Consider the following 26,103-nt stretch of genomic DNA (forward strand, 5'->3'; position numbering starts at 1 on the left):
GAACAGCTTGTATATAAAGAAATACAGCACATGACTGTTAGTGATGATATTTTGTTAATTAATAGAATAGCCCAGTTTAAATTTCACAGAATGGAAAGGATGACACCCTGCTCTGAAATGTTTGTCACTCCCAAAAAGCCAAGTTCAGTACAGTGGGTAGAGATTTCTTTTTCTCTCTCTACCTGCCAAATGGGGTGAGCACCCCTACGAGGCATCTAAACTTGTACCTGAAATGCTGAAGGTGATGTTCCAGAGTCATTCTGCCTGATTCCTGTGTGTACCTGGCTGCTTCACATAGATTCCTAGAGAGCAAACAGGTTTTTCTTGCTCCTCCTTTGAATCACTGAGTTCATTGTAATGAGAATGAGCAAAATTCTAGTATATGTGCTAGGGATTAAAGATCAGCTAGCATAAATTGTCAATCTATAAGCCACCAGCTACTAGCTCTCTTTGCAGTTTGACCTTATCTTTATATGTAAGAGGCAAGCACTGGTCTAAGCCCAGACAGGAGGGGAGTGCTAGGGCTGCAGGAGTGGCTGGGCACAGCACCCAGAACACATTTGTTGCATGAGAGATGGAGATAATATTTGGTAGAAATAAAGAAGAACATCCAGAGCCCATAAAAGCTAAAGTGCAAGGTAAGTGAAAGAAAATCTGTTCTAATACGTGTGGTTATGTTGGTGTTTTCAAACTTGTTCACACAACACTGGAAAGGGAAACTGCAGAAGAGAGAAACATGAGGTTTTTTTTTAAAGGACTGATCTCAGATAATATTTATGCCCCGACTTCAGGACTTTTCTCACTTCATGTGCATTTTTGTGTACTTTTCAAAAAAGTCTGTTTGAACAGGATTCACTAAAGTTGCTGGCGAGGGACAAGTCTTGGGATTTAATCTGGTGACAGACACCCCCTCCCCCGTGGCTCTGCTCTGCCTTTCGATTTCTCTTCGCTGTAACCCTTCCCTACCCTCTCTGTGTCTGCTCACACTCTTCCCTGCCTCCTGGAGAGAGTCACTAAAATTGAGACTCTTCTGCAGTAGTATTGCTAAGTAGAAAAGCAGCAGTAATGAAGGCCACGATCTACCATTAAAAAGAGGGTTCAGAAGTTAATCTGGTAAAAACTGCAGAGTATCCTTTACCAAAGTAGTTTTAAACGTCTCTCTAGGGATGAATACTTGATCAATCTATTATTCTTACTGCTTTTTTTTACTTTACAGAAGAGTTTTTTGCTACAGGTACAGGAGAGGATTATTGCTGAGAACCTCTATTTAGTAAATACATGCTGCACTGTTTGTAATAAATAGTCTGAGAAGGGTAGGCATCTAATACCGATTTTAAAGTCACTTCCCAAGTACAACATGTAAAAAGATGATAACTAAAATCTGCAGGACTTTGTTGTTGTTCAGTTTGGTGGCTGAATTGGAAAAGATTTTGTTTCAAGGCAGACAAAGTGCTTTGCTACAACTTGCAGTGGGTTTATGATATTTAATTACATTTTTTTTCTCAAAATAAAAAAATATTATGGAAACATTTGAAGTTGTTTGCAAACAAAATGTTTATCATCAGACCTGATCTTTATTATGCAGTGGTTTACTTGAACAAATCCTGCATTTTTCAGTAAATATTCCTTCATTGGTAAAGGGATTAATTATTTCTGAATTATGAAAAATAAAGAGAACTTCGATCTCTTTAAATATTTTGCTAACCTTGAGCTCTGCCAGTATTTTGGCTCCATGAGACTGTGTTGCTAGGGTACTTAAAAAATTCCACACATTTGGAGATTTTACTGTAACACTTTTGTGTCCTCACATATGTCGTGGTTTGAGCCCAGCCGGCAACTCGGAACCACGCAGCCGCTCGCTCACTCCCCCCCTTCTTCCTCTCCCCGCTCCCGGAGGGATGGGGAGGAGAACTGGAAGAATCCAACTCCCACGGGTTGAGATAAGAGCAGTCCAGTAATCAAGGTATAATACAAAACCACTACTGCTACCACCAATGATAATAATGATAAGGGAAATAACAAGGGGAGAGGATACAATTGCTCACCACCCGCCTACTGATATGCAGCCTGACCTGACCAGTGATCTGGGCCTTCCGGGTAACTCCCCCCGGTTTACATACTGGGCATGACGTGTGTCGTGGTTTGAGCCCAGCCGGTAACTCAGAAGCACACAGCCGCTCGCTCACTCCCCCCCTTCTTTCTCCCCCCACTCCCGGACGGATGGGGAGGAGAATGGGAAGAATGTAACTCCCACGGGTTGAGATAAGAGCAGTCCCGCAACTAAGGTATAATACAAAACCACTACTGCTACCACCAATGATAATAACGATAAGGGAAATAACAAGGGGAGAGGATACAATTGCTCACCACCCGCCAACCGATACCCAGCCTGACCCGAGCAGTGATCTGGGCCTTCCAGGTAACTCCCCCCGGTTTATATACTGGGCATGACATGCTGTGGTATGGAATACCCCTTTGGCTAGTTTGGGTCAGGTGTCCTGTCTCTGCTTCCTCCTGGCTTCCCCTCCTCCCTGGCAAAGCATGAGACTGAGAAAGTCCTTGGTTGGAATAAACATTACTTACCAACAACTAAAAACATCGGTGTGTTATCAGCGTTGTTCCCAGGCTGAAAGTTAAAAAACACAGCACTGCACCAGCTACTAAGAAGGAGAAAAATGACTGCTATAGCTGAACCCAGGACAGTATCCACCCCTTATTCCATACCATTCACGTCATGCTCAGATCCCACATCTCTCAAGACACCATCGCCCCTGTCCCATATATACACATATATATACACCCACACCCACACACAGAGAAAGATATCGTTCCCTAGTCCATGGACCAATCCCTATAAAATTGCTGAACTCATCCAGTCCATGATGTCAGGCTCCATCTCTTGTAATAGTCTTTCAGGACAGGAGGGACAGTATGTAGTGTTTGGTTGTTGCCTGCTGATGATACCGCCAAAACTCGTCTGGTCACTGCTGAGCTCGTCTGGTTTCCTCAAAATTCATTCTTTGTTGAGGTGATGATCGGAGGGAAGTCAGGGTCAATTGCTGGCGACCTGAAGATATCTAGCTGGTGGGCTATCAAAGTGTTATAGAGCAGGCAACGGCGTACAATTGAGTTCATTGGTTGTTTTCCCCCAAAATGAAATCTCCTTGAGGTACACATCGGACTTCCCCATCTTCCCGCATTACCCACCAAGTATATCCAGGTCCCTGAGCAAAAGCAACCCCACGAGTGGGTTTGCCTTTACCTGAAGCAGGAATAACCCAGACTGTCTTCCCCAACAAATTCTTTATGTGCACCACAGGAACTTTATCCCCCCCCTCTATGGTACGTAAAAGTTCTGATTGGGCTGGGCCAGCCCTGTTGGCAGATCCCCTAGTGTTGACCAACCAGGTGGCTTTTGGTAAATGTGTATCCCAGTGTTTGAAAGTCCCACCACCCATTGCTCTCAGTGTAGTTTTTAACAGCCCATTGTACCGTTCGATTTTCTCAGAGGCTGGTGCATGGTAGGGGATGTGATATACCCACTCAATGCCATGCTCTTTGGCCCAAGTGTCTATGAGGTTGTTCCGGAAATGAGTCCCATTGTCTGACTCAATTCTCTCTGGGGTGCCGTGTCGCCACAAGACTTGTTTCTCAAGGCCCAGGATAGTGTTCCGGGCAGTGGCGTGGGACACAGCGTATGTTTCCAGCCATGCGGTGGTTGCTTCCACCATGGTAAGCACATAGCGCTTGCCTTGGCAGGTCGGTGGGAGTGTGATACAGTCAATCTGCCAGGCCTCCCCATACTTGTACTTCAGCCATCGACCTCCATATCAGAGAGGCTTTAACCACTTGGCTTGCTTAATTGCAGCACATGTTTCACATTCGTGAATAACCTGGGCAATAGTGTCCATTGTTAAGTCCACCCCTCGATCAGGAGCCCATCTATATGTTTCATCTCTGCCTTGATGGCCTGAGGTGTCATGGGCCCACCGAGCTAAAAATAATTCACCCTTATGTTGCCAATCCAAGTCCATCTGAGCCACTTTAATCTTAGCTGCTTTATCCACTTGCTGGTTATTTTGGTGTTCCTCAGTGGCCCGACTCTTGGGTACATGAGCATCTACATGGCATACCTTCACCACCAGGTTCTGCACCCGGGCAGTGATATCTTGCCACAATGCAGCACCCAGATGGGTTTACTTCTGCGTTGCCAGTTGCTCTGCTTCCATTGCTGCAACCACCCCCACAGGGCATTTGCCACCATCCATGAGTCAGTATAGAGATAAAGTACTGGCCATTTTTCTCATTCAGCAATGTCCAAGGCCAGATGGATGACTTTCACCTCTGCAAACTGACTCGATTCACCCTCTCCTTCAGCAGTTTCTGCAACTTAGAATCATAGAATCATAGAATCGTAAGGGTTGGAAAGGAACTTAAGATCATAGAGTTCCAACCCCCCTGCCATGGGCAGGGACACCTTGCCCTAAACCACGTGGCTCAAGGCTCTGTCCAACGTGGCCTTGAACACCGCCAGGGATGGAGCATCCACAACCTCCCTGGGCAACCCATTCCAGTGCTTCACCACCCTCACTGTAAAGAACTTCTTCCTTATACCTAGTCTAAACTTCCCCTGTTTAAGCTTGAACCCATTACCCCTTGTCCTACCACTACAGTCCCTAAGGAAGAGTCCCTCCCCAGCATCCTTGTAGACCCCCTTCAGATACTGGAAGGCTGCTATGAGGTCACCACGCAGCCTTCTCTTCTCCAGGCTGAACAGCCCCAACTCTCTCAGCCTGTCTTCATACAGGAGGTGCTCCAGCCCTCTTATCATCCTCGTGGCCCTCCTCTGGACTCACTCCAACAGCTCCATGTCCTTTTTATGTTGATGACACCAGAACTGTACACAATACTCCAAGTGAGGTCTCACGAGAGCAGAGTAGAGGGGCAGGATCACCTCCTTCCACCTGCTGGTCACGCTTCTTTTGATGCAGCCCAGGATATGGTTGGCTTTCAGGGCTGCAAGCGCACACTGCCGGCTCATGTTAAGCTTCTCGTCAACCAACACCCCCAAGTCCTTTTCTGCAGGGCTGCTCTGAATCTCTTCTCTGACCAGCCTGTAGCAGTGCCTGGGGTTGCCCCAACCCAGGTGTAGGACCTTACACTTGGCTTGGTTAATCTTCATAAGGTTGGCATTGGCCCACCTCACAAGCATGTCAAGGTCCCTCTGGATGGCATCCCTTCCCTCCAGCATATCAACTGAACCACACAGCTTGGTGTCGTCAGCAAACTTGCTGAGGGCGCACTCAATCCCACTGTCCATGTCACTGACAAAGATGTTGAACAGGACTGGTCCCAACACCGATCCCTGAGGGACACCACTCGTTACAGGTTTCCAACTGGACATCGAGCCATTTACCACAACTCTTTGCATGCGGCCATCGAGCCAGTTTTTTATCCACCGAGTGGTCCATCTATCAAATTGATGTCTCTCCAATTTAGAGACAAGGATGTCATGCGGGACAGTGTCGAACGCTTTGCAGAAGTCCAGGTAGATGACATCAACTGCTCTGCCGCTGTCCATCAGTTCCGTGGCTCCATCATAGAAGGCCACCAAATTGGTCAGGCAGGATTTCCCCTGAGTGAAGCCATGTTGGCTGTCACCAACCACCTCATTGTTTTTCATGTGCCTTAGCAGGTTTTCCAGGAGAAACTGTTCCAAGATTTTGCCAGGCACAGAGGTGAGACTGACTGGTCTGTAGTTCCCTGGGTCTTCCACCTTCCCCTTCTTGAAAATGGGGGTTATATTGCCCTTCTTCCAGTCATCGGGAACTTCACCTGACTGCCAGGATTTTTCGAATATGATGGACAGTGGCTTAGCAACTTCATTCGCCAACTCCTTCAGGACCCGTGGATGGATTTCATCAGGTCCCATGGACTTGTGCACTTTCAGGTTCTTAAGATGGTCTCGAACCTGATCCTCTCCTACAGTGGGCCTAAGGTCTTCGTTCTCACAGTCCCTGCATCTGCCTTCCAAGACTTTCGTGGTGTGGTCAGAGCATTTGCTGGTGAAGACTGAGGTAAAGAAGTCATTAAGAACCTCAGCCTTCTCCAAATCCATGGTAGCCAGTTCTCCTGATAGCTTCTGGAGAGGGCCCACATTGTCCCTAGCCTGTCTTTTATTTGCTACGTATCTATAGAATCCTTTCCTGTTATCTTTTACATCCCTTGCCAAACTTAATTCTAGCTGGCCCTTAGCTTTCCTAACCTGGTCCCTAGCTTCTCGGGCAATGCTCCTATATTCTTCCCAGGCCGCCTGTCCTCGCTTCCACCTTCTATAAGCTTCTTTTTTCCCTCTAAGTTTCCTCAGCAGCTCCTTGTCCATCCATGGAGGTCTCCTTGCCCTCCTGCCACACTTCTAGTCGGGATGCAACACTCTTGAGCACGTAGCAGGTGATCCTTGAATACCGACCAGCAGTCTTGGGCCCCCCTGCCCTCTAGGACTGTATCCCATGAAACCTTACTAAGGAGGTTCCTGAAGAGGCCAAAGTCTGCTTTCTTGAAGTCCAGGGCAGTGAGCTTGCTGCATGCTCTTCTCACCGTCCTGAGGATCTCAAAGTCAATCATCTTGTGATCACTAGAGCCAAGGCTGCCCTGGAGCGTTACATTTCCAACCAGTCCCTCCCTGTTGGTGAGCACAAGGTCCAGCATGGCACCTCTCCTCGTCGGCTCCTCTACTGCTTGAAAGAGGAAGTTGTCTTCCACACAATCGAGGAACCTCCTGGATTGCTTGTGCCGGGCCGTACCGTCCCTCCAACAGATGTCAGGATAGTTGAAGTCCCCCATGAGGACTAGGGCCTGCGAGCGTGAGGCTGCTCCTATCTGTCTGTAGAGCGCTTCATCCACAGAGTCCTCTTGATCAGGCGGCCTGTAACAGATCCCCACCGTAATGTCCCCCATTGCTGTTCTCCCTTTGATCCTGACCCACAAACACTCTGTTACCTCATCACCCGTCCCCAGACAGAGTTCCATACTCTCTAGCCTATCACTGACATAGATAGCAACGCCCCCTCCCCGTCTGCCTGGCCTGTCTTTTCTAAACAGCCTGTAACCTTCCATTCCGACATTCCAGTCATAGGAGCCATCCGACCATGTTTCTGTGATACCAATGACATCATATTCCCGTAGCATTGCACACATCTCTAATTCCTCTTGCTTGTTCCCCGTACTACAGGCGTTTGTATACTTGTCCCAGGGGACTCCACACAGCTGCCTTCCATCTCTGATGCTTTCCCACAATAGGGCAGGACCCATCAGTAAACAAGGCTTATTGCTTTTCACTCTCTGACAGTTCATTTTATGGTGGGGCCTCTTCAGCACGTGTCACCTCCTCTTCTGGTGACATCCCAAAATCTTTGCCCTCTGGCCAGTCCATGATGACTTCTAGAATTCCTGGACGACTGGGATTTCCTATTCGAGCTCGTTGTGTAATTAGTGCGGTCCACTTACTCCATGTAGCATCAGATGCATGATGGAGACCAGGCCTTTGAACATCCAGCCCAGCACAGGCAACCGGGGTGCCAGGAGGAGCTGTGCTTCAGTGCCAATCACTTCTGAGGCAGCTCGAACCCCTTCATAGGCTGCCAGTATCTCTTTTTCAGTGGGACTATAGCTGGCCTCAGATCCTTTATATCCCCGACTCCAAAAGCCGAGGAGTCGACCTCAAGTATCCCCTGGAGCTTTCTGCCAGAGGCTTCAGGCAGGACCATTCTCTCCAGCTGCGGTATAGAGCACATTTTTCACATCTGGCCCGGCCCGGACAGGTCCAAGGGCTACTGCATGAACTATTTCTTGTTTAATTTCTTCAAAGGCTTGTTGTTGCTTAGGGCCCCATTTGAAATCTTACTTCTTCCGGGTCACGTGATAGAGAGGGCTTACAATCGAACTGTAATTTGGGATGTGCATTCTCCAGAACCCCATAACACCTAAGAAAGCTTGTGTTTCTTTCTTGTTAGTTGGTGGAGACATTGCTGTTATCTTGTTGATCGCGTCTGTGGGGATCTGACAGCATCCATCTCGCCATTTTATTCCCAAAAATTGAATCTCCTGTGCAGGTCCCTTGACCTTACTCCATTTTATGGCAAAACCGGCCTTCAGCAGGATTTGGATTATCTTCCTCCCTTTCTCAAAAACTTCTTCTGCTGTATCACCCCACACGATGATGTCATCAATGTATTGCAGGTGTTCTGGAGCTTGCCCCTGCTCCAGTGCAGTCTGGATCAATCCATGGCAGATGGTAGGGCTGTGTTTCCACCCCTGGGGCAGTCGGTTCCAAGTGTACTGGATGCCTCTCCAAGTGAAAGCAAACTGTGGCCTGCATTCTGCTGCCAAAGGGATTGAGAAAAATGCAATGTCAATTGTGGCATCCCACTTGGCTGCCTTTGACTCCAGTTCATATTGAACTCCTAGCATGTCCAGTACATCAGCACTCAATGGTGGTGTGACTTCATTCAGGCCACGATAGTCTACTGTTAGTCTCCACTCTCCATTAGACTTTTGCACTGGCCATATGGGGCTATTAAAGGGTGAGCGGGTCCTGCTGATCACTCCTTGGCTCTCCAGTCTGCGGATCAGCTTATGGATGGGAATCAAGAAGTCTCGGTTGGTGCGATATTGCCGCTGGTGCACTGTTGTGGTCGCAATTGGCACTTGTTGTTCTTCGACCTTCAGCAACCCCACAACAGAAGGATCCTCTGAGAGACCGGGTAAAGTGGACAGCTGCTTAATTTCCTCTGTCTCCAAGGCAGGGATACCAAAAGCCCATCTATACCCTTTTGGGTCTTTGAAGTACCCTCTCCTGAGATAGTCTATGCCAAGGATGCATGGAGCCCCTGGACCAGTCACAATGGGGTGCTTTTGCCACTTCCTCCCAGTCAGGCTGATTTCAGCTTCCAGCATAGTTAATGCTTGGGATCCTCCTGTCACTCCAGAAATATAAATGGGTTCCACCCCTTGACAGCTTGATGGCATCAGAGTACACTGTGCACCGCTGTCTCCTAGAGCCTTATACTTCTGTGAGACTGATGTGCCAGGCCATCTGATCCACACAGTCCAGTAAACCCGATTATCCCTCTCCTCCACCTGGCTGGAGGCAGGGCCCCTCTAATGGTGGTCATAAGATTGTCCTTTTATGTTTTGCTGAATGGGATTAGTATTCCTTATCACAGGAGCTGGAGTAAAATCAGCTCTTGCACTCCATCTGGGAAACTGCTCACCAGAGACTGGAGCAGCAACTTTCTTGGGAGGATCATCATTAACCTGTTCCTCCAGAACTGAGGTAGGTTTTCCATCCCTCTTTCTCATGTCTTCTCCGTGATCCTGCAGGTAAAACCATGGGGTGTCCCATGTCATGTACCTCCTATATTTTCTTTCTCGAGCAGTAGGGCACCTTCTGTTAATAGTTGAGACATGGGTTGGTACACGTGGGGAGCTGGATAGATCCGATAAATCATGTCTCAGTTGTTTGAACTCCTGGGACAGTTTCCACAGCTGAAATGATGGAAGGGGTGAGATTGTCTTTGAACTCTCGGAGTTGACGAATCTGTTCATCCACTGTTGGTGATGCTCCATCATTCCAGGTCACTGATGCCAGTGAGTGGGCATACGATGATGGTGCACTCCGTGCAAGTTTCCGCCACATGGGTCGTGTACATTCGACTTCATCTGGATCTACGGATGTGTTCCTGGCATCCGGCCTACGATAGATCATCTCTAGAATGGCTGATTCCCTCAGGGACTGGATGCCTTTCTCTATCATGGTCCAGTTGGCTGAGCTACTCATAATATCGCTTTTGTAGAGAAACCTTTCCTTCAGAGCTGCCAGGAGCCGCCTCCAAAGACTGAGGGCTCGCTTCTCTCTTGCAATCACTTTGTCAATTCCTCCTTCCCTAGCAAGTGATCCCAGCTGCGTGGCTTCCCTACCTTCTAGTTCGTGACTGTCGGCCCCATTGTCCCAGCATGGGAGCAACCAGGTGACAGTGTGCTCCCCTGGAAGATGGGTGAAATCTTTTTATGTATTCCACAGCTCGGTTGAGGTCTGGGGTCAAGAAGTCACCTCTTCTTCCTCTTCCTCTGATCCACATAGTAGTAACTCTTGTTCAGATGCTGTTCCATGTAGTAATTGCATTGGGTCTTCCTCTTTCTTCACTGCAGGGGTTGCTCTTTGTGCCTCTCGTTTGCTTTTGCTTACAGGGGCAACAGATATTGTCACAAACTGGCCATTTGGTTTAGCTGCAGTGTTTGTCACTGTGGTTGGAGTGGCTGCAGTGTCTGCCACTAGGATTGGAGTGGTTGTAATGTCTGTTGCTGGGGTTGGTGCATCTGTTGTGCTTGGGGGTTGAGTAACACCAACAGCTGCATTGTCTGTTGCTGTCAGGGTTTGAGTAGCTACTGTACTTGTCACTGGGATTGGTGTAGCTGCGGTGCTTGTCACTGGGGTTGGGGTAGCTGCTGTATGTGAAGTTGGAGTAGTTGCGTTGTCTGTTGTGGTCAGGGTTTGAGTAGCTGCTGTGCTTGTCACTGGGGTTGATGTAGCTGCTGTACTTGGAGTAGCTGTGTTGTCTGTTGTGGTCAGGGTCTGAGTAGCTGCTGTGCTTGTAGTTGGCATAGCTGCGTTGTCTGTTGCTTTGTCATCAGATCCAGAGACATTTTTTTCCCTTTGAAGGTGCTGGAGAGTGTTGAGCAGGGCTCTGTAGGCGTAGGCCAAGCCCCAGCACGTTGCCATGTTTTGTCCCTATCTGGTATAACCAGGACGACAGCACACCTCGTTTAAGTGTTTTACTAGTTTTTCCGGATGTTGCACTTGTTCAGGGGTGAAGTTCCAAAGCACTGGAGGGGCCCACTGGCCTAGATACTTGCCCATACTATCCCACACACCCTGCCACTTATGACTGTCCAGCCTCAGGGAAAATCTCTTGGTGGTCCTCCTATATCGTCATCTAACCCTAGACCAGATTTGAACCCAATACTGCTTAACTTTCAAGATCAGACGAAATAGGGTGTTCCCAGGGTGGGATGGCCGTGGGTAAAACACACTCCGTATGTTTGCCAACATGCTGATCCCCAGCACAATCAGCAGGCAGGTTTCAAGGGTATTCAAAGGCCATCTAAAACCTTCAGAACTCTCAACTGCTGTTGCAAATAGGCTGGTGGGGGAACGGGGGGTGAAAGAGAATGCCTCCTTCGTAAGTTGACCCCCCCGAGGAGAAAAAAAAGATATGCAATTGCTAAAATATTTCATTATATACCTCCCAATGTATAGAGGTGATGGCCACGCTGGAAGCACAAACCAGACCACTTTCATGATCAATGAGTCTATTGTATTACAAGTCATTACCATGTAGTACAGTGAAACAAGAACCTTAGCCCAGGCCCCCCAGCCTGTAAACACTAAAACAGCAAATACTGGCTCTAAGTAAGGTACAACATGCTGAAACTCTGAGATCAAGCACAACAACTCTGAGAACCAATAAATCACCATTGTGATGAGTAGTAACAATGAATGCTTATCACAAATATGATTAAACACACTCTGGTCAGATCTGTCGTTATCTCAACCCTTCGTGCCCCACGTTGAGCGCCAAAAAGAACTGTTGTGGTTTGAGCCAAGCCGGTAACTCGGAACCATGCAGCCACTCGCTCACTCCCCCCCCCCCTTCTTCCTCCCCCTGCTCCCGGAGGGATGGGGAGGAGAATGGGAAGAATGTAACTCCCACGGGTTGAGATAAGAGCAGTCCAGTAACTAAGGTGTAATACAAAACCACTACTGCTACCACCAATGATAGTAATGATTAGTGAAATAACAAGGGGAGAGGATACAATTGCTCACCACCCACCGACCGATATCCAGCCCGACCCGAGCAGTGATCTGGGCCTTCCGGGTAACTCACCCCGGTTTATATTCTGAGCATGACTTGCCATGGAATGGAATACCCCTTTGGCTAGTTTGGGTCAGCTGTCCTGTTTCTGCTTCCTCCCATCTTCCCCTCCTCCCTGGCAGAGCATGAGACTGAGAAAGTCCTTGGTCGGAGTAAACATTTCTTAGCAACAACTAAAAACATCGGTGTTATCAGCGTTGTTCCCAGGCTGAAAGTCAAAAAACACAGCACTGCCCCAGCTACTAAGAAGGAGAAAAATGCTATAGCTGAACCTAGGACAACATGTTGTAGGAAAGTATCATTATTTCCACTTCAGAAAAGAATCTGAAGAACAAAAGATACTAGGTCCAGTTTTTTAAAGCTATTTAAGCAATTTAGGATGCTGATTGATACCAGTGTGATTTACAGAAGTTCTTAATTCCTACTAAGATTAACTTTCATCTAAAAACCTAACTAGATGACCCTTTGCTCCATGTTTTTCATACTGGATTTATCCCAGAAATTATACTGAATTACACCAGAAGTTTCAGAAGCTGCATCTAATTCACAGTGCCTTAAAAAGAAGATCCCCTTTTCCCCTGTTTCTTTCCAGCAAAATTATTTTATTGGCCTGTCCTGGCACGTTTTAAGCATGATTATTCTGATGTAGAGGAATAATCTCTAAACAAAATTTTTAGCCCTAGGAGCTGCAAGATGTTCACTGGATTGCAGAAATATCTGCATTTCTTGCATGATGAGCCCCGAAGCAGAAGGCAGTTTCACTGGGTCAAAAACTCACAAGACCTCATATGCAGCAGAAGTATTCCATTTTCACCACAGTGAAAGAAAGACTGGTTTCAGCAAGACCACATGCAGTCAGCCTCAACTCACTGATAGTGTTACCGTAAAAGTCAGTCAGAGAAACTCTCTAAGACTCAATTTGGAGTTTTAGAAAGCAGGCATTCTTTTTATTGCAGCGCTGGGCACAAACGCGAATCATTTTGCAAAAGTGAGCATGCCTGATACTTGCCGACAGCAGCTATTTATTTAGCGAACACATGCATATTAATTAATTAGAATTAAGATTGGCAAGGGATGTAAAAGATAACAGGAAAGGATTCCATAGATACGTAGCAAATAAAAGACAAACTAGGGACAATGTAGGCCCTCTCCGGAAGCTATCAGGAGAACTGGCTACCATGGATTTGGAGAAGGCTGAGGTTCTTAATGATTTCTTTGCCTCAGTCTTCACCAGCAAATGCTCTGACCACACCACGGAAGTCTTGGAAGGCAAATGCAGGGACTGTGAGAATGAAGACCTTAGGCCCACGGCAGGAGAGGATCAGGTTCGAGACCATCTTAAGAACCTGAACGTGCACAAGTCTATGGGACCTGGTGAAATCCACCCGCAGGTCCTGAAGGAGCTGGCGAATGAAGTTGCTAAACCACTGTCCATCATATTTGAAAAATCCTGGCAGTCAGGTGAAGTTCCCGATGACTGGAAGAAGGGCAATATAACCCCCATTTTCAAGAAGGGGAAGGTGGAAGACCCAGGGAACTACAGACCAGTCAGCCTCACCTCTGTGCCTGGCAAAATCTTGGAACAGTTTCTCCTGGAAAACATGCTAAGGCACATGAAAAACAACGAGGTGGTTGGTGACAGCCAACATGGCTTCACTAAGGGCAAATCCTGCCTGACCAATTTGGTGGCCTTCTATGATGGAGCCATGGAACTGATGGACGGGGCAGAGCAGTTGACGTCATCTACCTGGACTTGTGCAAAGCATTCGACACTGTCCCGCACGACATCCTTGTCTCTAAATTGGAGAGTCAACAATTTGATAGATGGACCACTCGGTGGATAAAGAACTGGCTCGATGGCCGCATGCAAAGAGTTGTGGTAAATGGCTCGATGTCCAGTTGGAAACCTGTAACAAGTGGTGTCCCTCAGGGATCGGTGTTGGGACCGGTCCTGTTCAACATCTTTGTCAGCAACATGGACAGTGGGATTGAGTGCGCCCTCAGCAAGTTTGCCGACGACACCAAGCTGTGTGGTTCGGTTCATATGCTGGAGGGAAGGGATGCCATCCAGAGGGACCTTGACACACTTGAGAGGTGGGCCAATGCCAACCTTATGAAGTTTAACCAAGCCAAGTGTAAGGTCCTACACCTGGGTGGGGGCAATCCCAGGCACTGCTACAGGTTGGGCAGAGAAGAGATTCAGAGCAGCCCTGCAGAGAAGGACTTGGGGGTGTTGGTTGACGAGAAGCTTAACATGAGCCGGCAGTGTGCACTTGCAGCCCAGAAAGCCAACCGTATCCGGGGCTGCATCAAAAGAAGCATGACCAGCAGGTCGAAGGAGGTGATCCTGCCCCTCTACTCTGCTCTTGTGAGACCTCACTTGGAGTACTGCATACAGTTCTGGTGTCATCAACATAAAAAGGACATGGAGCTGTTGGAGCAAGTCCAGAGGAGGGCCACGAGGATGATAAGAGGGCTGGAGCACCTCCCGTATGAAGACAGGCTGAGAGAGTTGGGGCTATTCAGCCTGGAGAAGAGAAGGCTGTGTGGAGACCTCATAGCAGTCTTCCAGTATCTGAAAGGGGTCTACAAGGATGCTGGGGAGGGACTCTTCCTTAGGGACTGTAGTGGTAGAGCAAGGGGTAATGGGTTCAAACTTAAACAGGGGAAGCTTAGATTAGATATAAGGAAGAAGTTCTTTACAGTGAGGGTGGTGAAGCCCTGGAATGGGTTGCGCAGGGAGGTTGTGTGTCCTGGGTTCAGCTATAGCAGTCATTTTTCTCCTTCTTAGTAGCTGGTGCAGTGCTGTGTTTTTTAACTTTCAGCCTGGGAACAACACTGATAACACTGATGTTTTTAGTTGTTGCTAAGTAATGTTTACTTCGACCAACGACTTTCTCAGTCTCATGCTTTGCCAGGGAGGAGGGGAAGCCGGGAGGAAGCAGAGACAGGACACCTGACCCAAACTAGCCAAAGGGGTATTCCATACCACAGCACGTCATGCCCAGTATATGAACCAGGGGGAGTTACCCGGAAGGCCCAGATCACTGCTCGGGTCAGGCTGGGTATCGGTTGGCGGGTGGTGAGGAGTTGTATCCTCTCCCCTTGTTATTTCACTAATCATTATTATCATTGGTGGTAGCAGTAGTGGTTTTGTATTATACCTTAGTTGCGGGACTGCTCTTATCTCAACCCGTGGGAGTTACATTCTTCCCATTCTCCTCCCCATCCCTCCGGGAGCGGGGGGAGAAAGAAGGGGGGGAGTGAGCGAGCGGCTGTGTGGTTCTGAGTTACTGGCTTGGCTCAAACCATGACAGTTCTTTTTGGCGCCCAACGTGGGGCACCAAAGGTTGAGATAATGACAGATCTGACCAGAGTGTGTTTAATCATATTTGTGGTAAGCATTCATTGTTACTACTCCTCACAATGGTGATTATTTGGCTCTCAGACTTTTTGCGCTTGATCTCAGAGTTTCAGGATGTTGTACCTTACTTACAGACAGTATTTGCTGTTTTAGTGTTTATCGGCTGGGGGGCCTGGGCTAAGTTTCTTGTTTCACTGTACTTCATGGTAATGACTTGTAATACAATAGACTCATTGATCATGAAACTGGTCTGGTTTGTGCTTCCAGCGTGGCCATCACCTCTATACATTGGGAGGTATATAATGAAATATTTTAGCAATTGCATATCTTTTTTTTTCTCCTCGGGGGGGTCAACTTACGAAGGAGGCATTCTCTTTCACCCACCGTTCCCCCACCAGCCTATTTGCAACAGCAGTTGAGAGTTCTGAAGGTTTTTGATGGCCTTTGAATACCCTTGAAACCTGCCTGCTGATTGTGCTGGGGATCAGCATGTTGGCAGACATACGGAGTGTGTTTTACCTACGGCCATCCCGTCCTAGGAACATCCTATTTCGTTTAATCTCAAAAATTCAGCAGTATCACGTTCGAATCTGGTCTAGGATTAGGCGACGATATAGGAGGACCACCAAGAGATTTTCCCTGAGGCTGGACAGTCATGAGTGGCAGGGTGTGTGGGATAGTATGGGCAAGTATCTAGGCCAGTGGGCCCCTCCAGTGTTTTGGAACTTCACCCCTGAACAAGTGCAACATCCGGAAAAACTAGTAAAACACTTAAACGAGGTGTGCTGTCGTCCTGGTTATACCAGAGAGGGACAAATCATGGCAACGTGCTGGGGCTTGGCCTACGCCTACAGAGCCCTGCTCAACACTCTCCAGCACCTTCAAAGGGAAAAAAATGTCTCTGGATCTGATGGCAAAGCAACAGACAACGCAGCTATGCCAACTAAAAGCACAGCACCTACTCAGACCCTGACCACAACAGACAACACAGCTACTCCAAGTACAGCAGCTACATCAACCCCAGTGACAAGCACAGCAGCTACTCAAACCCTGACCACAACAGACAACGCAACTACTCCAACTTCAAATACAGCAGCTACACCAACCCCAGTGACAAGCACAGTAGCTACACAAACCCCGACAGCAACAGGCAATATGGCTACTTCAAGCACCGCAGCTACATCAACCCCAGTGACAAGCACAGTAGCTACTCAAACCCCGACAGCAACAGGCAATATGGCTACTTCAAGCACCGCAGCTACATCAACCCCAGTGACAAGCACAGTAGCTACTCAAACCCCAACAGCAACAGACAATGCAGCTGTTGGTGTTACTCAACTCCCAAGCACAACAGATGCACCAACCCCAGCAATAAACATTGCAACCACTCCAATCCTAGTGGCAGACACTGCAGCCACTCCAACCACAGTGACAAACACTGCAGCTAAACCAAATGGCCAGTTTGCAACAATGTCTGTTGCCCCTGTAAGCAAAAGCAGACGAGAGGCACAAAGAGCAACCCGCGAAGCGAAGAGGAAGACCCAATGCCATTACTACATGCAACAGCATCTGAACAAGAGTTACTACTAAGTGGGTCAGAGGAAGAGGAAGAAGAAGAAGAGGTCACTTCTCGACCCCGGACCTCAACCGAGCTGTGGAATATGTGAAAAGATTTCACCCGTCTTCCAGGGGAGCACATTGTCACCTGGTTGAAAGTGGGATGGAAAACCTACTTCAGCTCTGGAGCAACGGGTGCGTGAACTGAAGAGGAGAACAATGGTCAAGGATGATCCTCCCAGGAAAGCTGCTGCTCCAGTCTTTGGTGAGCAGTTTCCCAGATGGAGTGAAAGAGCTAATTTTACTCCAGCTCCTGTGATAAGGAATACTAATCCCTTTCTACAAGACAGAAGTGGAGAATTTTATGATCACTATTAGAGGGGCCCTGCCTCCAGCCAGGTGGAGGAGAGGGATAATCGGGTTTACTGGACTGTGTGGATCAGATGGCCTGGCACATCAGTCCCACAGAAGTATAAGGCTCTAGTAGATATCGGTGCACAGTGTACTCTGATGCCATCAAGGTATCAAGGAGTGAAACCCATTTATATTTCTGGAGTGACAGGAGGATCCCAAGCATTAACTATGCTGGAAGCTGAAATCAGCCTGACTGGGAGGAAGTGGCAAAAGCACCCCATTGTGACTGGTCCAGGGGCTCCATGCATCCTTGGCATAGACTATCTCAGGAGAGGGTACTTCAAAGACCCAAAAGGGTATAGATGGGCTTTTGGTATCCCTGCCTTGGAGACAGAGGAAATTAAGCAGCTGTCCACTTTACCCGGTCTCTCAGAGGATCCTTCTGTTGTGGGGTTGCTGAAGGTTGAAGAACAACAAGTGCCAATTGCGACCACAACAGTGCACTGGCGGCAATATCGCACCAACCGAGACTCCTTGATTCCCATCCATAAGCTGATCCGCAGACTGGAGAGCCAAGGAGTGATCAGCAGGACCCGCTCACCCTTTAATAGCCCCATATGGCCAGTGCAAAAGTCTAATGGAGAGTGGAGATTAACAGTAGACTATCGTGGCCTGAACGAAGTCACACCACCATTGAGTGCTGCCGTACCGGACATGCTAGAACTTCAATATGAACTGGAGTCAAAGGCAGCCAAGTGGTATGCCACAATTGACATTGCCAATGCATTTTTCTCAATCCCTTTGGCAGCAGAATGCAGGCCACAGTTTGCTTTCACTTGGAGGGGTGTCCAGTACACTTGGAACCGACTGCCCCAGGGGTGGAAACACAGCCCTACCATCTGCCATGGATTGATCCAGACTGCACTGGAACAGGGGCAAGCTCCAGAACACCTGCAATACATTGATGACATCATCGTGTGGGGTGATACAGCGGAAGAAGTTTTTGAGAAAGGGAGGAAGATAATCCAAATCCTGCTGAAGGCCGGTTTTGCCATAAAACGGAATAAGGTCAAGGGACCTGCACAGGAGATTCAATTTTTGGGAATAAAATGGCAAGATGGACGCCGCCAGATCCCCACAGACGTGATCAACAAGATAACAGCAATGTCTCCACCAACTAACAAGAAAGAAACACAAGCTTTCTTAGGTGTTGTGGGGTTCTGGAGAATGCACATCCCAAATTACAGTCTGATTGTAAGCCCTCTCTATCACATGACCTGGAAGAAGAATGATTTCAAATGGGGCCCTGAGCAACAACAAGCCTTGAACAAATTAAACGAGAAATAGTTCATGCAGTAGCCCTTGGACCAGTCCGGGCCGGGCCAGATGTGAAAAATGTGCTCTATACTGCAGCTGGGGAGAATGGTCCTACCTGGATCCTCTGGCAGAAAGCTCCAGGGGAGACTCGAGGTCGACCCCTTGGCTTTTGGAGTCGGGGATATAAAGGATCCGAGGCCAGCTATACTCCCACTGAAAAAGAGATACTGGCAGCCTATGAAGGGGTTCGAGCTGCCTCAGAAGTGATCGGAACTGAAGCGCAGCTCCTCCTGGCACCCCGGTTGCCCGTGCTGCGCTGGATGTTCAAAGGCAGGGTCTCCTCTACACATCATGCAACTGATGCTACATGGAGTAAGTGGGCTGCACTAATTACACAACAAGCTCGAATAGGAAATCCCAGTCGTCCAGGAATTCTAGAAGTCATCATGGACTGGCCAGAGGGCAAAGATTTTGGGATGTCACCAGAAGAGGAGGTGACGTGTGCTGAAGAGGCCCCACCATATAATGAACTGTCAGAGAGTGAAAAGCAATATGCCTTGTTTACTGATGGGTCCTGCCCTATTGTGGGAAAGCATCAGAGATGGAAGGCAGCTGTGTGGAGTCCCCTGGGACAAGTTGCAGAAACTGCTGAGGGAGAGGGTGAATTGAGTCAGTTTGCAGAGGTGAAAGCCATCCAACTGGCCTTGGACATTGCTGAACGAGAAAAATGGCCAGTACTTTATCTCTAGACTGACTCAGGGATGGTGGCAAATGCCCTGTGGGGGTGGCTGCAGCAATGGAAGCAGAGCAACTGGCAACGCAGAAGTAAACCCATCTGGGCTTCTGCATTGTGGCAAGATATCGCTGCTCGGGTGCAGAACCTGGTGGTGAAGGTACGCCACCTAGATGCTCATGTACCCAAGAGTCGGGCCACTGAGGAACACCAGAATAACCAGCAAGTGGATAAAGCTGCTAAGATTAAAGTGGCTCAGATGGACTTGGATTGGCAACATAAGGGTGAATTATTTTTAGCCCGGTGGGCCCATGACACCTCAGGCCATCAAGGCAGAGATGCAACATATAGATGGGCTCGTGATCGAGGGGTGGACTTAACGATGGACCCTATTGCCCAGGTTATTCACGAATGTGAAACATGTGCTGCAATTAAGCAAGCCAAGTGGTTAAAGCCTCTCTGGTATGGAGGACGATGGCTGAAGTACAAGTATGGGGAGGCCTGGCAGATTGACTGTATCACACTCCCACCGACCTGCCAAGGCAAGCGCTATGTGCTTACCATGGTGGAAGCAACCACCGGATGGCTGGAAACATACGCTGTGTCCCATGCCACTGCCCGGAACACTATCCTGGGCCTTGAGAAGCAAGTCTTGTGGCGACACGGCACCCCAGAGAGAATTGAGTCAGACAATGGGACTCATTTCCGGAACAACCTCATAGACTCTTGGGCCAAAGAGCATGGCATTGAGTGGGTATATCACATCCCCTACCATGCACCAGCCTCTGGGAAAATCGAATGGTACAATGGGCTGTTAAAAACTACACTGAGAACAATGGGTGGTGGGACTTTCAAACACTGGGATACACATTTACCAAAAGCCACCTGGTTGGTCAACACTAAGGGATCTGCCAACAGGGCTGGCCCAGCCCAATCAGAACTTTTACGTCCTGTAGAGGGGGATAAAGTTCCTGTGGTGCACATAAAGAATTTGTTGGGGAAGACAGTCTGGGTTATTCCTGCTTCAGGTAAAGGCAAACCCACTCGTGGGGTTGCTTTTGCTCAGGGACCTGGATATACTTGGTGGGTAATGCGGGAAGATGGGGAAGTCCGATGTGTACCTCAAGGGGATTTGATTTTGGGGGAAAACAGCCAATGAACTCAATTGTACGCTGTTGCCTGCTCTATAACACTTTTATAGCCCACCGGCTAGATATCTTCAGGTCGCCAGCAATTGACCCTGACTTCCCTCCGATCATCACCTCAACAAAGAATGAGTTTTGAGGAAACCAGACGAGCTCAGCAGTGACCAGACGAGTTTTGGCGGTATCATCAGCAGGCAACAACCCAACACTACATACCGTCCCTCCTGCCCTGAAAGACTATTACAAGAGATGGAGCCTGACATCATGGACTGGATGAGTTCAGCAATTTTATAGGGATTGGTCCATGGACTAGGGAACGATATCTTTCTCTGTGTGTGGGTGTGGGTGTATATATATGTGTATATATGGGACAGGGGTGATGGTGTCTTGAGAGATGTGCGATCTGAGCATGACGTGAATGGTATGGAATAAGGGGTGGATACTGTCCTGGGTTCAGCTATAGCAGTCATTTTTCTCCTTCTTAGTAGCTGGTGCAGTGCTGTGTTTTTTAACTTTCAGCCTGGGAACAACGCTGATAACACACCGATGTTTTTAGTTGTTGCTAAGTAATGTTTATTCCAACCAAGGACTTTCTCAGTCTCATGCTTTGCCAGGGAGGAGGGGAAGCCAGGAGGAAGCAGAGACAGGACACCTGACCCAAACTAGCCAAAGGGGTATTCCATACCACAGCACGTCATGCCCAGTATATAAACCGGGGGGAGTTACCCGGAAGGCCCAGATCACTGCTCGGGTTGGGCTGGGTATCGGTCGGCAGGTGGTGAGGAATTGTATCCTCTCCACTTGTTATTTCACTAATCGTTATTATCATTGGTGGTAGCAGTAGTGGTTTTGTATTATACCTTAGTTGCGGGACTGCTCTTATCTCAACCCGTGGGAGTTACATTCTTCCCATTCTCCTCCCCATCCCTCCGGGAGTGGGGGGAGGAAGGGGGGGAGTGAGCGAGCGGCTGTGTGGTTCTGAGTTACCGGCTGGGCTCAAACCACGACATTGTGGATGCTTCATCCCTGGCGGTGTTCAAGGCCAGATTGGACAGAGCCTTGGACCACGTGGTTTAGGGCAAGGTGTCCCTGCCCATGGCAGGGGGGTTGGAACTAGATGATCTTAAGGTCCTTTCCAACCCTTACGATTGTACGATTCTATGATTATATGATTCTATATTCATAGCTTTTTTGGGAACTAATTATAATATTTGCATCCTAGTTACGCATGCTCTTTATTGCTGAGTGGGGGGTCTCTGGTGGTCGCTGATAGTCTTCCTCACTGTGTTTACTGAATGACCTCAGTGCTTGTGCACACTCGCAAGGTCCTAGTGCTGAGTTAGCAGTTGGTATGCCCTTGCTTCTTTTCTGTTCCAGTCTTGCTCCACGCTGTGCACCACTCTGTTGTCTTGAAGGCTAGCATCCTTGGTGTTATTTACTGTTTTCCTAGCTGTTTTCAGTCCCATGATGTTCCTTCCCCCATCAGCCAAACATTCCTTTCTCTCTATGTGTTAGTAAGTTAGAACAGTTTGGCCTATTCTACTATGTTAAAGGCCCACACACTATTGTTAGTTTAAGATTTAAGGTTACATTAGCAAAAGGTTTTTTGCAGCCCATGCTCATTGCAGAGATTTACAGTGCTAAATGGCATTGGTAAGAGGGTAGGAGCACAGAAGACTACACTTACTACACTGCAGTTGCCCATAGGAGTGGGGAAATAGCAGAGCCTACATTCTCCTATTGCCAAATAACAGAAAACTGGAGAAAGGGAAGTGGCAAGAAGATAAACGCTTATATTTTAGGCATATAAGCAGACTAAACTTGCTCAGCAATCAATGTTCAGTAGTCAGCCAAGCAAAAATTATGTATCTATTTTGAATATATACTTTCTTAAGATCACCATCCTATTCTCTCTGAAGGATTCTTTTTTTCTGCTAACTTGTCATTTCCTCACTGTCTTCTCACCAACTACTTTTAGATACTCAAGTTTTGTGCAATTATTAAAGTATTAAAGGTTAAACCTTGTTCATCTTATACAAAAAAATACTATAATTATTGCATTGGAATTTCTTGTATTAGAAAGGCAAGCAAGATTTGGTTTTCAAGGCTCTTCCAGAATGTAATAATAATAGTAACAATAAAAGTAATAATAATGAAAGTCCATCCATTGTGTCAACAATTTTTTATCTTCCTCATGTATTCCAGAACTGTAACAGTAATGAAGTTATGTGAGTATTGTGGCATACAGTTGGTTAGCCTGACTGAGAGTATATTTTAGGTAAAGCTGACATTTACTCCATATCCTTCCTTTGCATTTGGATGGTTTTTCCTTGTGTTCTTAATGTCATTTGTTTGAAGAAATGGCAAATGTCCATCTCCCTTACCTAAAAAGGTCAAAATTCAGGAAATATTCTCTTAGAAAGTGGCCAAAGTCCCTCTAGGGTCTCGGAAAGTCTTACAGCAAAACAATTGTTACTCCTCTGCAACTGCGTCAGCTTTAACAAAATTGAGTATTTCCATAGGAGGACATTTCTATCTGTTGTAAAGGGAGTATTAGTTACAAAGTGTGTCAATGTATTCAACATGGGATTAAATGATAAGAGGAATTAAAAGTTTGGAATAGCATTTTATGCAGAGACAATGTTCAGTGCAGGAATTGTGTGGGAAAGTACTATGTGATCTTCAATGTTCCCTCAGGAGGCATACACACAAAGAAGCAAGTGAAGCTTTTAATTTAATATCCGATATGCTTTGTTCAGCTCTTTAATGAAAATTTTTAATTGTTGTTATTCTGTGTGTCAAATGGTAGGTAATGTATTTCCTGCAGGGTTTTGATGAGGAACATTTGTTATTCAAACCTCAACAGTACTTATATCTTTTCAGTATAATATTCCTACCCTTTGTGTTCAAAACACCAACCTTATGACTAGTGTCACAAAAGCACTCCCAAAATGACACTACATTATGCTTTGTAATTTAATTAATGAAATTTTTACTGGAATTCATTTAGCCTGAAGTTTAAATTGATGTACTGAAAGCTGATGCAAGTCATATAACCTAAAAAATATGTTTACTTCTGATAAGCTCTAGCTTTTCCTGGCATGAGGACAAAGGTTTAAATATATCACTTTAAAATCTGAGTGCAGGAAAGGAAAGTCTGATTTTATTTACTTCCCGATATTTAGCAAATTACATTCCAGCAATCTCATCTTCTTACAGTGATCTCATATAGCAATATTCATGCAGAATATTACTAGTGCCACATTTTTGAGCAGATCATATTTTAGTAAACCCAAACTCCAACATAATCATATGCTATTACAAATCTTGACACATCCATAGCATAGCTGCCTATATGACGCCTATGCTGTTAGGAAAATTGTCCTCTAACATGCCCCTCACCTAAATGAATGGATACTGGTATCTCTTTTTTGTTTATAGGTCAGTTGCCCACTTGGTTGCAAGGGATACTTCTCCAAAATGGCCCAGGGATGCACACAATAGGGGACACTAAATATAACCACTGGTTTGATGGCATGGCTCTGCTTCATAGCTTTACATTTAAAAATGGTAAATTGTTGCACAACAGATAAAAAAAAAAAACAAACCCTCGACAACCCATATCTTGGTGCCTTATGTTGCTAATTCTCAGTTTGATTAGTGTTATAAGGTTGCATGTTTCGTCTGCAGTGTGGCATGTGTGGTGAGGTGGTAATCACCTTATGGAAGGTCTCTCCAAACACACTCACACCTCACTCTCCACAGCAGCAGCAGGAATATCTCTGCAGGGCTATTTCCCCTTTTTTTATGTTTTTCCTTTTTTCTGGAGTGCCAAAGCTCAAAATTGTCTGCACTGCAGGACAGCCTGCAACCAGCTCTGAGCTGGTCACTGCAGGGCAGCCTGTGCCTTCCACCCAGAGCAAGAAAACTTGTTTCAAACTGGATCAACCAGTACAAGTACTGTAATATCCAGAGGCTTTTCTGTTGTGGATGAACAACCTAGTTTCACAGAAGCCTAACATTACCCCTTTGGGATTTGGTTGCATCTATAACAGCTGCCGGGAGAGAAACTGGGCCACCGTGTCACTTAACATATCAAACCTCACTCATGTATACTTGACACCCCTGCAAGCAATCCTCCTACTTGTCATACTTATGGAGAGAAAACAGGCAGCTCCTCTAACCAAAACAACTTCATATTTTGTTTTCAGCTAAAGCACTTTTTATCCATTCAGCTGTTTCACAATGTGAGACAGGATGATTTACACCTAGATTCTTACTGCAAAAAGTATATATCTGTAAAAGAACTGGGTTTTACTCCTGTCATCCTCCATTCTCAGTGTTTACCTTTTAGTTTCCGTTTCTATGATTGGAGTCATTTAATGCAACTGCAGGATCTCCTTGCATGTTCAGCTCTACATCCTTAACAAAATAACCTATAAAGAAATAACCAGTATATTTTACTCACCTAAAGCAAATAGAGCTCAGTTAGTTCAATTCTAGTGGACCATTAAATTGTTTAGGATAGATATTGTTTCCTTCAAGTAATTTGTTATTCTCTCATAACTAAATTTTGTCAACACAGGAGATTTACCACCACCCACACATTAATGTGTAAATAATAATTTTTACACAAATTGTTTTGGTTTACCAGAATAGTTTATCCAAATCCCTCCTTTCCTCTCCCCAGTCTCCCAGTATTGTCCAAATGTGTTGGGAGTCAAGGAATCTAGCCAAATTGTTACCAGTCATCTCAGCTGCACCAAGAACAGTCCCAGGTTCCTTAGAGAGCTGAAAAAGCCTTCCAAATCAGGGAGTTAAGGGCATTGTTGGCTTTACTGCAAACTTTTCTTAGCTAAAGGACAGCTGCTTGAGAAACTCTTTCTCTGACTTTACCTGTGCCAATTTTCTAAAGAACTCTGCATGAAATGTGATTGAAACCTGTTTGGCCTTTGTCAGGTGAAGTTTACTACAGAAGTAAGTATCGTCAAAGTGACACATACAACTGCAGTATAGAAGCAAACCAAATTCTGGTGTCTGAGTTTGGAACTATGGCTTATCCAGATCCATACAAAAACATATTTGACAAGTAAGCAATGTTTTTCCAACAAAACTCTTCTATTTACTTCTCTCTCCAGCACAGATGTCTTTCTGTTTACCCTCAGCACATATTTACAAACACAAAATTTGTTTTGGAAATTTACAATTGCTGTATATTGAAAGAGATATATCCAACACTGTACTCTCTATGGGTTATTCTAAGGCAAATATTTTAAATTTATTTTATCAGCAATGTTGGCTGTTTTATTCACTATTGAAAGCAGATTTTGTAATTTTGAAAAAAACCCCAAATATTTTCTTTTTCAAGTGTTTTGCAGAAGTTTATAAAAATGATACTCTGTAAGAAGAGAAGCAGCAAGAAAGGAAAAGATTAAGAGATGGGGGAGGCATTTATGCAAATTCTATTCAACAAAAAGATGAAAAGAATCAATAACTGAAATAAAATCAGAAAAACTTCTTGATTAAAGACCATTTTTAGAAAAAAAAAAGTGATGAAAAATTGCAATTCTTTCTTGAGTCGAGTCAGGTGCCGTGCTTTGAAGGACTACACCCATAGGCCTGAGCTAATCCAATATTCAAAATCAGAAACACTGAGGATTACTGCAGTAGATGCTTTCATACCGTTGGGAAGTATGATAG

General features: G+C 46.4%; 1 long non-coding RNA gene across 1 annotated transcript; it reads left to right on the forward strand.

Annotated features, from left to right (window-relative positions):
• The first annotated feature begins 611 nt into the window (after nucleotides 1–611).
• On the forward strand, nucleotides 612–25,381 carry LOC115618973. Its single transcript, XR_003994886.1, has 3 exons — nucleotides 612–638; nucleotides 23,845–23,973; nucleotides 25,363–25,381. It is a non-coding gene; the product is annotated as an uncharacterized LOC115618973 (long non-coding RNA).
• The last annotated feature ends 722 nt before the right edge of the window (nucleotides 25,382–26,103 follow it).

This window comes from Strigops habroptila, chromosome W (genome assembly GCF_004027225.2).
Source record: "Strigops habroptila isolate Jane chromosome W, bStrHab1.2.pri, whole genome shotgun sequence".
Classification (NCBI taxonomy): Eukaryota; Metazoa; Chordata; class Aves; order Psittaciformes; family Psittacidae; genus Strigops; species Strigops habroptila.